Consider the following 15,420-nt stretch of genomic DNA (forward strand, 5'->3'; position numbering starts at 1 on the left):
ATCCTTTCCCACATTCTTAGCAGATGAACGACTTCTCACCACTGTGAGCTCGATGATGAACCAGTAAGTTGGATGACTTAGTGAATCTCTTTCCACAGACGGAGCAAATGAACGGCTTCTCCCCAGTGTGAACTCGCTGATGACTCAGTCGGGTGGATGAGTGAGTGAATCCTTTCCCACAGACTGAGCAGGTGAATGGCCTCTCCCCAGTGTGAACTCACTGGTGTGTCTGCAGGTTGCATGACAGAGTGAACCTCTTCCCACATTCTTAGCAGATGAACGACTTCTCACCACTGTGAGCTCGATGATGAACCAGTAAGTTGGATGACTTAGTGAATCTCTTTCCACAGACGGAGCAAATGAACGGCTTCTCCCCAGTGTGAACTCGCTGATGACTCAGTCGGGTGGATGAGTGAGTGAATCCCTTCCCACAGACCGAGCAGGTGAACGGCTTCTCCCCAGTGTGAGTTCTCTGATGACTCTGTAGGTGGGATAACCGAGTGAATCCTTTCCCACAGACTGAGCAGGTGAATGGCCTCTCCCCAGTGTGAACTCGCTGGTGTGTCTGCAGGTTGCATGACAGAGTGAACCTCTTCCCACATTCTGAGCAGGTGAACGGCTTCTCACCAGTGTGAGCTCGATGATGAACCAGTAAGTTGGATGATAGAGTGAATCTCTTCCCACAGACGGAGCAGGTGAACGGCTTATCCACAGAGTGAACTCGCTGATGACTCCGTAGGTGGGATGACTGAGTGAATCTCTTCCCACAGACTGAGCAGGTGAACGGCCTCTCCCCAGTGTGAACTCGCTGATGACTCAGTAGGTGGGATGAACGAGTGAATCTCTTCCCACATTCTGAGCAGGTGAACGGCCTCTCCCCAGTGTGAACTCGCTGATGACAGAGTAGGTCGGATGAACGAGTGAATCTCTTCCCACATTCTGAGCAGGTGAACGGCTTCTCCCCAGTGTGAACTCGCTGATGACTCTGTAGGTTGGATGACTGAGTGAATCTCCTCCCGCAGTCCGAGCAGGTGAATGGCCTCTCTCCAGTGTGAACTCGCTGATGACTCAGTAGGTCGGAAGAATGAATGAATCTCTTCCCACATTCTGAGCAGGTGAACGGCTTCTCCCCAGTGTGAACTCGCTGATGACTCTGTAGGTTGGATAACTGAGTGAATCTCTTTCCGCAGTCCGAGCAGGTGAATGGCCTCTCCCCAGTGTGAACACGCTGATGACTCAGTAGGGTGGATGAGTGAGTGAATCCCTTCCCACAGACCGAACAGATGAACGGCTTTTCCCCAGTGTGAATTCTCTGATGACTCAGTAGGCTGGAAGACCGAGTAAATCCCTTCCCACAGTCCGAGCAGGTGAACGGCCGCTCCCCGGTGTGAACTCGCTGGAGCGCCATTAGGTGAGATGACCGAGTAAATCCCTCCCCACAAATTCAGCAGATGACCGGCCTCTGCCCGGTGGAAACGGACTGTTCTGTCCACAGGTGGGATGACAGATTGAATCTCCTCTCACACAAAGAACAGGTGAATGTTCTTGCCCAGCGTGAATTTGCTGATGTAACTTCAATTGAGGTGACCGAGTGAATCCATTCCCACTGAGAGAGCAGGTGAACGGCCTTTCTCCTTTGTAAAATGACGGGCGTGCCAATTGGTCAGATGACCTAGTTGAACTCTCCCCACAGTCTGAGCAGGAAGGACGGTCAACTTCACTTTATAAATATCTAGATCGAGACAGCAAAATTGGCGTGCCGTGTTTGAGATTCCTGGAGACAAATTCCTTCTCGCTTTTAACCTGAAAAAAAGATTTACAAAATCCATCAATGGGTGTAGAACAATATTTCAGATGAGATCACTTTAGTTTCCAAGGTATGATCTGACATCACACTGTTACAGTGAGGTTCAACCCAAGTTGGTCAGAGAAATCATCTCCTGACTGGGCACAGTGCTGGTATCTGGAATGACCATCAAACTGTCTGATGTCCTTCCTGTCTCGATAAGAATGGGGCATTTCTGCCATCTCCAATTCGTGACGTGGCTCAGTTTGACTCTCTCAGTTGGTATTATCCCCATTTCCCACTGAGCTGCATGGGTTCCTGGCGCCACAGTAACTGAAACACTCTCCCGGAATTAGACTTTGTTGACATGCAGCTGGGATTTTCCTTTACCTGCTGTCAATTTAAAGTTCCAACAGTTTTAAAGCTTTCTGAAGATTCCCTGCCCGGATGAATGGTTGGTCCGCACAGCTGATAAAATGATTTAGAAGAATAATAGCATTATTTCATGTTCTTGTCACAGAATCATAGAAAGGTACAACACAGAAACAGGTCCTTTGTTCCATCTAGTTTGTGATGATCTACTTAAGCTGTCTGTTCCCATACCCCTACCATCCAGGTACCAATACAATCCTCTTATATGTTGAAGTTGAGCACGCATGCACCAGTTAGGTTGTCTGCTCATTCCACACATGGATGATCGATGTTTAAAGAAGTATCCCCTCATATTCACCTTAATGTTTCACCTTTCTCCCTTAATCCATGGCCTCTGGTTATCGTTCCACCCAATCTCAGTTGGAAAAGCCATTTTTGAAAAATGAAAAAGCTTCCATTTACCCTATGTATAAACCTCATAATTTTGATACACCTCCATCAAATCTTCTCACAATTCTTCTAAATTCCAAGGAATAAAGTCCTGACCTGTTCAATCTTTCCTAATAACCCAAGTCTTCTCGACCTGGCAACATCCTTGTGAATTTTCTCTAAACTCTTTCAACCTCTTTTACATCTTTCATGTAGGTACGTGAACAGAACTGCACACACTGCTACAAATTAGGGCTCACCAATGTCTTCTTCAAGTCAACATAACATCCATTTATTGTTTTCAGTTCTTTGGTTCATGAAGGCCAATGGGCTGATTTTTTTTTATCCCATCACTAGCTAACTATGATACCAGTTTCAGTGAATTAAGAACTTCTATTCCCAGGTCCCTTTCTTCTACAAAACTCCTCCGTGCCTGACCAGTCACTGTGAGAGACCTCCATTGGTAGATCATACCAAAATGCAAAACCTCACAGTTGTCTGCAGTAAATACCTTTTTCCATTACTTAATCCATTTTCCCAGCGGGTCCAGATCGCACTGCAAGCCATGATAGTCTTCCTCACTGTCCACTACACCACTAGTCTTGGTGTCATCTACAAATCTACTGATCCGGTTAAACACACCATTATCCAGATTCTTGATATAGATGACAAACAACATCAGACCCAGCACTGATCCCTATGGCTCACCACTAGTCCCTGGCCTCCGGTCAGAGAGGCAACCATCTGCTACCACACTCGGGCTTCTCCCAAAGACAGTGTCTCATCCAATTTACTATCTCGTCTTGAATGCTGAGTGACCGAACCTTCTTGATCAACCTCCCATATGAGACTTTGTGAAGTGCCTTCCTAACGTCCATGTAGACAAAACCCACTGCCTTGCCTTCATCTACATTCCCGATAACTTCCTCGAGAGACTCTATAAGATTGGCTAGACATGACCTACCATGCACAAAGCCATGCTGTCTATCTTTAATCAGCCCACATCTGTCCAAATACCTTTATCTGGTTCCTGCATATACTTTTCTATAACTTTCCCATTACTGATGTCAAGCTCACCAATGTACAATTTCATAGATTATTTTTAGCGTCTTTCCTGAACAGCAGAAGAACATTGGCTGTCCTCCAATCCTCCAGTAGCACACCTGTCACTAAGGATTATTTAAATATCTGTGCTTGGGCCGCTACAATTTCTGCACTTGTCTTCCGCACGGTCACAGGGAACAACTTGTCAGGCCCTGGGGATTGATCCACACTAATTTAGACAATAGACAATAGACAATAGACAATAGGGGCAGAAGTAGACCATTCGGCCCCTCGAGTCTGCACCGCCATTCTGAGATCATGGCTGATCATTCACTATCAATACCCAGTCCCTGCCTTGTCCCCATATCCCTTGATTCCCCTATTCATCAGATATCTATCTAGCTCCTTCTTGAAAGCATCCAGAGAATTGGCCTCCACCGTCTTCCGAGGCAGTGCATTCCACACCTGCACAACTCTCTGGGAGAAGAAGCTCTTCCGCAACTCTGTTTTAAATAACTGACCTCTTATTCTCAATCCATGCCCTCTGGTACTGGACTCTCCCAACATCTGGAACATATTTCCTGCCTCAATCCGATCAAATCCTTTAATTATCTTAAACGTTTCAATCAGATCCCCTCTCAATCTCCTCAATTCCAGCGTGTACAAGCCCAATCTCTCCAATCTCTCTGCGTAAGACAGCCCTGCCATCCCAGGAATCAACCTAGTGAATCTACGCTGCACTTCCTCAATTGCCAGAATGTCCTTCCTTAAACCTGGAGACCAAAACTGTACACAATATTCCAGGTGTGGTCTCACCAGGGCCCTGTACAAATGCAAAAGGACATCCTTGCTCTTGTATTCAATTCCCCTTGTAACAAAGGCCAACATTCCATTTGCCCTCTTCACTGCCTGTTGCACTTGCTCATTCACCTTCATTGACTGGTGAACTAGGACTCCTAGGTCTCTTTGCATTTCTCCCTTACCTAACTCTACACCGTTCAGACAATACTCTGCCCCCTTGTTCCTGCTTCCAAAGTGGATAACTTCACATTTATTCACATTGAATGACATCTGCCAAGTGTCTGCCCACTCACCCAGCCTATCCAATTCTCCCTGTATTCTCCTAACGTCCTCTTCGCATGTCACACTGCCACCCAGTTTAGTATCGTCAGCAAACTTGCTGATATAGTTTTCAATGCCCTCATCTAAATCATTGACATAAATCGTAAAGAGCTGTGGTCTCAATACAGAGCCCTGTGGTACCCCACTAGTCACCTCCAGCCAGTCCGAGAAACACCCATTCACTGCTACCCTTTGCTTTCTATCTGCCAACCAGTTTTCTATCCATGTTGAAACCCTGCCCCCAATGCCATGAGCTCTGATTTTACTCACCAATCTCCTATGTGGCACCTTATCGAATGCCTTCTGAAAATCTAGGTATACAACATCCACTGGCTTACCCTCGTCTAACATCCTTGTTACACCCTCAAAAAACTCCAACAGATTAGTCAAGCATGATTTGCCCTTGGTAAATCCTTGCTGGCTCGGCCTAATCCTTTTTCTGCCATCTAGATGTTGCCACTATTTCGTCCTTAATAATGGACTCAAGCATCTTCCCCACGACTGACGTTAGGCTAACAGGGCGATAGTTCTCCGTTTTCTCCTTCCCTCCCTTCTTGAAAAGTGGGATAACATTAGCCACTCTCCAACCTTCAGGAACTGATCTTGCAACTGAATTTGCCTTAAGACAGCAAACGACTCCACCTCTGAAATCTGTACAGGGTCCATGAAGTTCATGCAGCTTTGCCTCACTTCTATAGACTCTGTGTCCATCTCCTGTGTAAATACGGATGCGAAAAAGCTCCCCCACATCTGTTGGATTACATCATATGGATTACCATTCTGATCTTCCAGAGGAATAATTTTTTCCCTTGCAATCCTTTTGCTCATAACATTTCTGCGGAATCCATGAGGATTCTCCTTCACCTTGTCTGCTGGGGCAACCTCATGCCTTCTTTTATTTCTTTCATAAGAGTTCAATTGAATTTCATGTAGTTCATAAGTAGCTCATTTATTCCTCTTTGCCTCTACATGGTCTGAACGTCCTTTTATTGATCTGGGAGAGGAAAGCCAAAGGGATGATAGAGCTACATGCTGGGAGCTGGGGTAGGTGGGGGTAAACTAAAGTTGCAGGGGAATGGGAGTCTGAATAACAGAACAGAGAGTGGACAGGTTGTGGAGACAGTTGTTGTTCAGTCCTCAGAGAAAGTCAGGAATGAAAACGTTGAGCATGGTGCAGTGAATATGCTGAGACCTGTATATTTCAATACAAAGAGCAGCGGAGGAAAGGTGGATGTGTTCAGGACATGGATCAACACCTGGAATCTACACTAGGATCTGGTAACTGTGGACTGGGACAGGCTGCTTTATGGCAAAGGTGTGCTTGGTAAATGGGAGGCCTTCAAAGTGAAATCTTGGAAGTACAAAGCGGGTATGTGCTTGTCAGAATAAAAGGTAAAATAGAAACTGTAGGGAAACTTGGATTTCAAGAGATATTGAGACCCTGGTGAAGCACAAAATGAATGGAGTTGCATAACAGGGATAGGCAGGCAGTTTCTTATGGAGCATAAAAGAAGCAAGAGAACACATAAGAAGTAAATCAGGATCTCTGAAAGAGGATGTCTAAAATGTGTGGGAGTCCCTACATTGATTGGGACTTCCATACTGTTAAAGGTCTGGATGGGTTAGAGTTTGTGAAATGTGTTCAGCAAAGTTTTCTAAATCAATATATAGATATACCAACTAGGGAGGATGTAATATTAGATCTCCTATTAGGAAATGAGCTAGGGCAGGTGACGGAAGTGTGTGTAGGGGAGCACTTTGTTTCCATTGTTCATAACGTCATTACTTTCAACTTGATCATGGATAAAGATAGATCTGGTCCTCGGGATGAAGTTATAAACTGGAAAAAAAGCCAAATTTGAAGAAAAGGGAAAGGATCTAAAACGCGTAGATTGGGACAAGTTGTTCTCTGGCACGGATGTGATTGGTAAGTGGGAGACCTTCAAAGGAGAAATTTTGAGAGTGCAGATTTTTTTTGTTCCTGTTAGGGTTAAAGGCAAAATGAATAACTACAAGGAACCTTGGTTCTCGAGAGATAGTGGAACTCTGATAAAGAAGAGGAGATATATGTATAACAAGTATAGGCAACAGGGATGAAATAAGATACTTGAGGAGTATAAAAGAGAAGAAAATACTTAAGAAAGAAATCAGGAGGTTAAAAGAAGAAATGAGGTTGCTTTGGCAGTCAGGGTGAAGGATAATCCTAAGAGCTTCTACAGGTATGTTAAGAGCAAAGGGATAGTAAGGGATAAAATTGATCTCCTGAAGATCAGAGTCGTCGGCTATGTATGGAACCAATGGAAATGGGAGAGATATTAAATGTGTTTTTTTTTGCATCTGCATTTCTTAAGGAAACTGGATTGGAGTCTATGGAAACAAGGCAAACAAGTAGGAAGTTCATGGAACATACAGACTGAAGAGGAGGAGGTGCTTGCTTTCTTGAGGCAAATCAGAGTAGATAAATCCCCTGGACCAGACAGGTTATTCACTCGGACTTTAAAGGAGACTGGTGTTGAAATTGCAGGGGCCCTGGGTGAAATATTTATAATGTCGATATCCACGGGTCAGGTGCCGGAGGATAGCTTTTGTAGTTCCGTTGTTTAAAAGTGGGTCAAAAAGTAAGCAGGGAAATTATAGGCCGGTAAGTTTGACATCAGTAGTAGGTAAATTATTGGAAGGAGTACTAGGAGATAGAGTCTACAAGTATTTGGATAGACAGGGACTTATTAGAAAATGTCAGCATGGCTTTGTGCTTGGTAGGTCATGTTTAACCAAACTATTAGCCTTTTTCGAGGAAGTTACCAGGAAAGTGGATGAAGGGAAGGCAGTGGATGTTGAATACATGGACTTCAGTAAGGCTTTTGACAAGGTCCCGCATGGGAGTTTAGTTAGGAAGATTCATTCCCTCGGTATACATGGAGAGGTAGTAAATTGGATTAGACATTGGCTCAATGGAAGAAGCCAGAGAGTGGTAGTGGAGGATTGCTATGCTGAATGGACGCCTGTGACTAGTAGTGTGCCACAGGGATCAGTGCTGGGTCCATTGTTATTTGCCATCTATATCAATGATCTGGATGCTAATGTGGCAAATTGGATCTGCAAATTTGCTGATGATACAAAGATTGGAGGTGTAGTGGACAGCGAGGAAGGTTTTCAAAGCTTGCAGAGGGTTGCAGGAATGGGCTGCAAAAATAGCAGATGGAGTTTAATGCGGACAAGTGTGAGGTATTGTACTTCGGAATGTCAAACCAAGGTAGAACATACAAGGTAAATGGTAGGACACTGAGGAGTGCAGTAGCACAGAGGGATCTGGAAGTATAGATTCATAATTCCCTAAAAGTTGTGTCACCAGTAGATAGGGTTGTAAATAGAGCTTCTGGTACATTGGCCTTTATGAATCAAAGTATTATAAGAGTTGGAATGTAATGGTGAGGTTGTATACGACATTGGTGAGACCGAATTTGGAGTATTGTGTGCAGTTTTGGTCACCTAATTACAGGAAAGATATTAATATGGTTGAAAGAGTGCAGAAAACTTTTACAAGGATGTTGCCGGGACTTGAGAAACTGAGTTACAGAGAAAGGTTGAATAGTTTAGGACTTTATTCCCTGGAGCGTAGGAGAATGAGGGGTGATTTGATAGAGGAGTATAAAATTATGATGGGTATAGATAGAGGGAATGCAAACAGGCTTTTTCCACTGATGTCAGGGAAGAAAAAAAAAACAGAGCTCATGGTTAAAGGGTGAACGGGGAAAAGTTTAAAGGAAACATGGCGGGGGTGGGTGCTTCTTCACACAGAGACTGTTGGGAGTGTGGAAAGAGCTGCCAGATTAAGTGGTGAATGCAGGTTTACTTTTAACATTTAAGAAAATCTTGGACAGGTACATGGATGAGAAGGGTATGGAGGGATATTGTCCAGTTGCAGGTCAGTTGGACTAGGCAGAAAAATGATTCGGCACAGCCATGAAAGGCCAAAAGGCCTGTTTCTGTGTTGTAGTGTTCATTGTTTCTACGGATCTAGCCATGCTGGAGTATCTTAAAAAGACCCTATCGGTTCCACCTCCATCAAAGCCATTGACAGCCCATTCCACGCACACCATTGCGTAAAAGAAACTACCCCTGACATCTCCTCTGTACCTACTTACAAGCTCCTTAAAACTATGCCCTCTCGTGCTAGCCATTGCAGCCCTGCGAAAAAGCCGCTAACTATCCACTCGATCAATGCTTCTCATTATCTTGTATACCTCTATTAGGTCACCTCTCCTCCTCGGTCGCTCCAAAGAGAAAAGGCTGAGTTCACTCAAACAATTCTCAAAAGGCCTGCTCTCCAATCCAGGCAACATCCTTGTAAATCTCCTCTGCACCATTTCTATGGTTTCCACATCCTTCTTGTAGTGAGGCGACCAGAATTGAAAACAGTACTCCAAGTGGGGTCTGACCAGGGTCCTGTATAGCTGCAACATTAACACTCGGCTTTTAAACTGAATCTTATGACTGATGAAAGCTAATGTGTTGTATGTCTTCTTAACCACAGAGTCAACCTGCGTAACTGCTCTGAGTGCCTGAGGGACTCGGATCCCAGGATCCTGCTGATCCTCATATACAAAGACCATTACCGAGGATCTGGAACCCAGAAAGATCCCAGTTACAAACGGCACTTGGCAATTCAGTATTGTTGATGTACGTTCAGTATGGGATGAGGTGGAGAGCGCTGGGTGTGACGAGAGAGAGAGGCAGAGAGGGAGGGAGGGGGGAGACGGTTGGGTACAGAGAGAGTGAGAGAGAGCGAAGGGGGGAAAGCTTAGGATGAGCGGTGCATTTAGAGGGTGAGAGAGAGAGGAAGACAGTGTGGGATACGGGTGCCAACAGGGAGATTACATGGGAGAGCAAGGGGAGAGGGTAAGACATTGGAAGAGAGATTGAGAGGGAGAGGGTTAGAAATGGAGGAGCTTACAGAGAGGCAGAGGTGAGAGAGACGAGTTTGAGTGAGGTGACAGGGTGCATGAGAGAGGAGGACATGGAGAGGGGAAGACAGAGGGTGACTGAGATTGGGAGTGGGATAGCAGGTGATAGGGGTAGGGACAGGGATTGTGGGATGGGAGAGAGAATGGAAGAGTAAGATGAACAGATGGACAGAGGGGAGAGAGTGTGAGAAATGAAAAGAGGCATGAGAGAGTGAAGAGATGAAGAGAGACGAGAGAGGAGTACGATTTGTTAATAGAGGATTAGAGGCAGTGGTGAGAGTAGAAAGCGAGGAAAGGGGTGATAGAGAGTGGGAGACTAGTCGAATAGGGGTGTAACAGAGGGGTAGAGAAGGGGGAGAGGGAGAAAGGCGATGAGGAACCAAGGATGATTGAGAGCGGTGATGATAAGGAAGGGGTGAGGGAGAGGCAAGACAGTGCGGGCGAGAGGGAGAAAGAAGTAAGGGCTGGGGTAGAGGGCTGCATAATGAAGAGGGACTGGGAGGAGGGAGTGGTGAGGGAGATGTGGTAAGTAGCTAGGGATGAGAGAGAAAGGCGAGGAGATAGTGTGTCTGATTAGAATTATTAGACTAAATACTTATTCAGTCCCCAGTTGCAGGGTCGTTAATCACGTATGTTCACAAGTCTCCGAACCAATCCACCGAGCGATTTCATTTCCACGCCGGGAGTTTGACCGCGTACGGTTCGGGTCTCCATTTCGGACAGCAGGGAGTTTGACCGCGTACGGTTCGGGTCTCCATTTCGGACAGCAGGGAGTCTGACCGCGTACGGTTCCTGTCTCCATTTCTGACAGCGGGGAGTTTGACCACGTACGGTTCGGGTCTCCATTTCGGACAGCAGGGAGTCTGACCGCGTACGGTTCCGGTCTCCATTTCGGTCAGCAGGGAGTTTGACCACGTACAGTTCCGGTCTCCATTTCCGACAGTGGGGAGTTTGACCACGTATGGTTCCGGTCTCCATTTCCGACAGTGGGGAGTTTAACCACATAAGGGGACCTACTGTAAGTCGCAGCACGATGTCAACCGCAGCTAATACCGGGGTGTTTTCTGTTCAGATGACGTGAGGAAGGGGTTGATCTGGGGTTTTTGTAAATCGAGGGCTGGTTGCAGTGGGAACGGGTCGGGACCGAGCCGGACAGCGGGAGGCTCCGGGCTCTCCAGTCTTGCATCCCTGGTTTTAGTTTTGCACTGAGTCAGGATTGCGGGATTAGTTTGCTCTGGTTCCCCAAGCTGGGAGGGCGGACGTTGGTGAAGGGGTCTGTCTATGTATCGGTGTGGGGTGAATGGTCAGAAGGCTGTGGGGCCACGGGTGGGACTGAGGGTGGTTGGGGTACTGTGAGTGATCGGAAGTAACATGACCCGGGTGGATGGGCAAGGGGTAAATTACGTTGTCAACCCGAGGGTGGATTTGGTCCAATGAATCAGGCAGCTCAGCTCGCATATCCTTTCAGGAGTCCACAATTCTCTCATCATCTTAATCACTGACTAATCTTCCTATTACAATTGAGTTTTTTACAGAGCCCCAGGGTCTGCAAACAGAGGGTGAGAGGCTGTTTCTCGAACTCGAGTCCCGAGCTTAGTGTCATTTCCTGGTGTTATGCCCATTGCTACTCGTCATCTATGTCAATAACTTAGCTGAGAAAGTATAGGGTATGGGTAGAGAGTTTGCAGCAAGTTCAAACAATTACTCTTTTTGAAAGGCAGTCAGTATAAACACTCCCCTCTCTTTCCCTCTCTGCACTCAGACCTGACCAAAAGCTACTTCAGGAGATGCAAGATCTTGAACTGAGTAAACACTGTGGGTGAGAGGGACTGGTTTTAAACGGCTGTGCTGCTTGGAGCTTATAACCAGACCTGGAGTGATTGGAACTGCGTCTGACAGAGGCATAACTGTTACTTCTGGGCACATTCAGTCTCACTCCAACTAGTTCCTACCTTCCTTTGTACAGGTATGTAATGTCTAAAGTGTTTGAGTAAATGAGACTCACCAAACTTTCTCCTGACTGAATCCTGGAATCTCCGATTCAGATGAGTCCTCTCCAGTTGATGCTCTCAATCCTCGGGCTGGTTCACTTGTTACTGTTCCCTCGTCTTCATCTGTGGTTTGCTTCCAGTTGGGGTTTTCCTTCCATGAAACCTCTCACCTCAGGTCTGACTTTAACATGAAAGATAATGAAGCACATTAGCAATACAAAGGAGTACCAAACATTTCTACTAAATGTTACTAAGAACAAAACTGACTAATATTTAAACTTTGAAGGCAGATATAATGATCTCAGTGAACAATCTATTGTCCCTCACACGTCACAAAATGATATGGGATAAGAAGGAGCCATCATTCAGTCATGTTACAACATAAGACACAGGAACAACATTATTTGATTCGATCCATCTGGTCTGCCCCTCCGCTCAAACATGGCTGAGATTTATTTTAACACCATATTCCTGCCTTCCTTCTGTAATCCTGAAGTGATTTAGCAATCATGAATATATTAATCTATGTTATAAATACACTCAAAGGCAGCTTCATCCTACCTCTGCGGCAACAAATTCTACATTTCAGACATCTTTTGGACATATGTTTTCTCATCTCAGTTTTAAAGGGAAGGATTTTTATTCTGTGGTTGTGCTGTAAGATTACAGACACTCCGACTAATGGAAACATCCTCTCCATGCCCACTGTATCCAGGCTTTTCAGCATTCGGTAGGTTTACTTAACCACCCTCACCCTGGCCACCAGCATCGACCCTCTGAGTACAGAGTACAGGTCCAGAAACATCAAGTGCTCCTCATACTTAAAGCTGGTCATTCCTGAGATTATTCTTGTAAACCTTCTTAGCAATAACTGCACTGAACACATTTCCTGAAATAACAGACAAATTGGTACCAGGATAATTGACGGGGGAAAGTTGTGTTTTCTTTACTGTTCTCCTATCGCAGAATGTGTCATTTCCATTTCCAGGTTAAATCAGGTCCATTTCGGAAAATATAAACCAGTCCAGGATGAATGTAATAAAAAGAAGCTGGAATTACCTGAAACGATCAGCAGTTAAGGAACAGCTGTGGGGAGAGGAACAAACTTTACCATTCAGGTAATAACGTTTCATCAGAATGACTTCAAACATTTACAGATTTAAGTGCAAATCTCCAGCAACGTGAAATTCTGCCTGATTTCCACCGAGTGACAGACAGGTGACAGTGAGGGGGGGGGGTGCGGGGATTTCCAACCACAGTTTGAACACCAAAACTCACGAGTCTATTTCTATTGTTGTAAACACGGATCAGCACATTCACTCATAGCCTCTCCCTGTGAGGATGGACTGGTGACCCATCTTCTGCTCAGCAGTAGTCTTTGCTTCCAAAGGAACTCCAGAAAAAAAACATCTGATCCCAGACCAGGAATACTCTCTCAACACCTCATAAGTCCAAGCAGCTCGATCCCCGGGTCCTTTTTACCTGGATCAAAAACTGTGATATCCAGTTCCCAACCTCACAGGATCAAACAGCTGAACCTGTCATTTAACAACCCTGAGAGTCTCACACATCGAACCCCCCTCCCATCTGAGAATCCGGGATTTCCCCACAACCAATGTCCAGCTGCTCGAAATTTCTGCTTTATTGCAGAAGGACGACTATCCAGTCCCATTTGTAGAAGCACAATCCAATGTCAAAACTAAATCATCAACAGTTCCATATGCCTGGAATGCCGATCGTAGGATTATAGCCCAAGCACCAACTCTCCCAGTACTCTTTGCTGCCAGTAAAATGCCGCAGTGTGACAGCCAGTCACAGTTCAAATACCAGCACCTCCATACCAATGCACAACAGGACTGGTACCCGAAGGCCCTCCGGCATTCCAGCTAACAATAACCGAATCTGGAATTGACTCATTGAGGCCAAAGGTGCAAAAGAACACTTCAAAAGGAAGACAAGGGTTGGAGGAAAGATTGCTAAAGTATTACATTGAGGTGTGGGATACGGGGTGGACAGAAGTTGACCCAGATGTTTGATGCATATCACTGATGCGGGCGGGGTGTAGGTTAGGAGACTGGACAGAGGTTGAACAAGATGGGCAGGGATGAGCAGATGGAACCAGGTGGGGGAAGGAATCAAGGGCGATCACTGATGGTCCTCCAGCAATACACAGATACTGAATTAATAGTATATACTACTGCATAAAATATTCTAAAATGACAAAGTTAGAGCAAACAATAAGAACTTTGTCAGATATACTTTGACGCTGAAAATTTTTTATATCAACACACCATAGAAAATTCCCCATCCAGATACATCACGACTTTGGATGGTAACTCATCTGCCCGTGACTGTGAGGAACTGCAGAGACTTTTTAGATACAGATCAGCATATCACAGAAACCATTCTCCCCCCCCCCCCAGAGTTCCCAGTCCCTCGGTAAAGCAGGCAGTGAAATCAAAGATCCCCACAACCTGGGACGTTCTCTTTTCTCAGCCACCCCAGTCCGGGAGAAGGCACAACAGTCATAAAGCGCAAGGACAAACGCGAGGAGCCTGCGGCACACAGCCTCACGTGACCTGTTGGCGGGAGTACCATTTCAATTCTGCGGAAATAGACAGCCTGGGCTCTTGGTTTGGATCATTCAATGCAGATTAAGTGGAATCGACACAGTTTTGACGAGCCCATATAACTGGGTACTAAATGAGTAATTGGCCCTCAGTTCGGGGCTCACGGCCAACATCAGATCTCCCCGCTCGGGATCGGTCTCAATACTCACCGATGGGGAAGTGATATCTTCGGCCCGCAGAGAGTGATCCCGACCCCGGCTCCTCCCAATGGCTACACATTTTAATTCCATGTCCCATTCCCATTCTGATATGTCTGTCTATGGCCTCCTCTGCTGTACAGATGAATCCACACTCAGGTTGGAGGAACAACACCTTATATACCGGCTGGGTAGCCTCCAACCTGATGGCATGAACTTTGATTTCTCTAACTTCCGTTAATGCCCCTCCTCCCCTTCTTACCACATCACTGACATACTTAGTTGTTTGTTCTTTTTTTCTCTCACTGCCCATCGCCCTGCCTGTTCCCCATCTCCTTCTAATCCTCCCCCTCCCCCTTTATTTCTCCTGAGCCCTCCCGTCCCATGATCCTTTCCCTTCTCCAGCTCTGTATCACTTTCGCCAATCACCTTTCCAGCTCTTGGCTTCATCCCATCCCCTCCGGCCTTCTTTCATTTCGCATTCTTGCCTCCCCTCACTACTTTCAAATCTATTAGTATCCCTCCTTTCAATTAGTCTTGATGAAGGCTCTCTGCCCGAAACGTCGACAGTGCTTCTCCTTATAGATGTTACCTGGCCTGCTGTGTTCCACCAGCATTTTGTGTGTATTGTTTGAATTTCCATCATCTGCAGATTACCTCGTGTTTGCTTTTGGGAATGTTGAATTTGGTTCCTCAATCAAATAGTTGACTCAATTTGGGGACAACTGGGCTCCAAGCACCGGTCTCTGCAACACCCAATGGGACATCCCTCAGTGAACAAATCTGTAATTGTCCCTCACACGTAATAAAACCTGATTTGGAAAGAGTCATCATCCAGTCATGGAAAGACACAAGACCGAGGAACAGAATTAGGAAATTCGGTCCATCGAGTCTGCTCCACCACTCAAACATGACTGATATTTATTTCAACACCATATTCCCACC

At 45.7% G+C, this 15,420-nt stretch overlaps 1 pseudogene; it reads right to left on the minus strand.

Annotated features, from left to right (window-relative positions):
- LOC132390180 (zinc finger protein 850-like) overlaps nt 1–11,907 on the minus strand; it is a 104,747-nt pseudogene extending 92,840 nt beyond the window's left edge.
- Nucleotides 11,908–15,420: the final 3,513 nt, after the last annotated feature.

Source organism: Hypanus sabinus, unplaced genomic scaffold, assembly GCF_030144855.1.
Source record: "Hypanus sabinus isolate sHypSab1 unplaced genomic scaffold, sHypSab1.hap1 scaffold_80, whole genome shotgun sequence".
Classification (NCBI taxonomy): domain Eukaryota; kingdom Metazoa; phylum Chordata; class Chondrichthyes; order Myliobatiformes; family Dasyatidae; genus Hypanus; species Hypanus sabinus.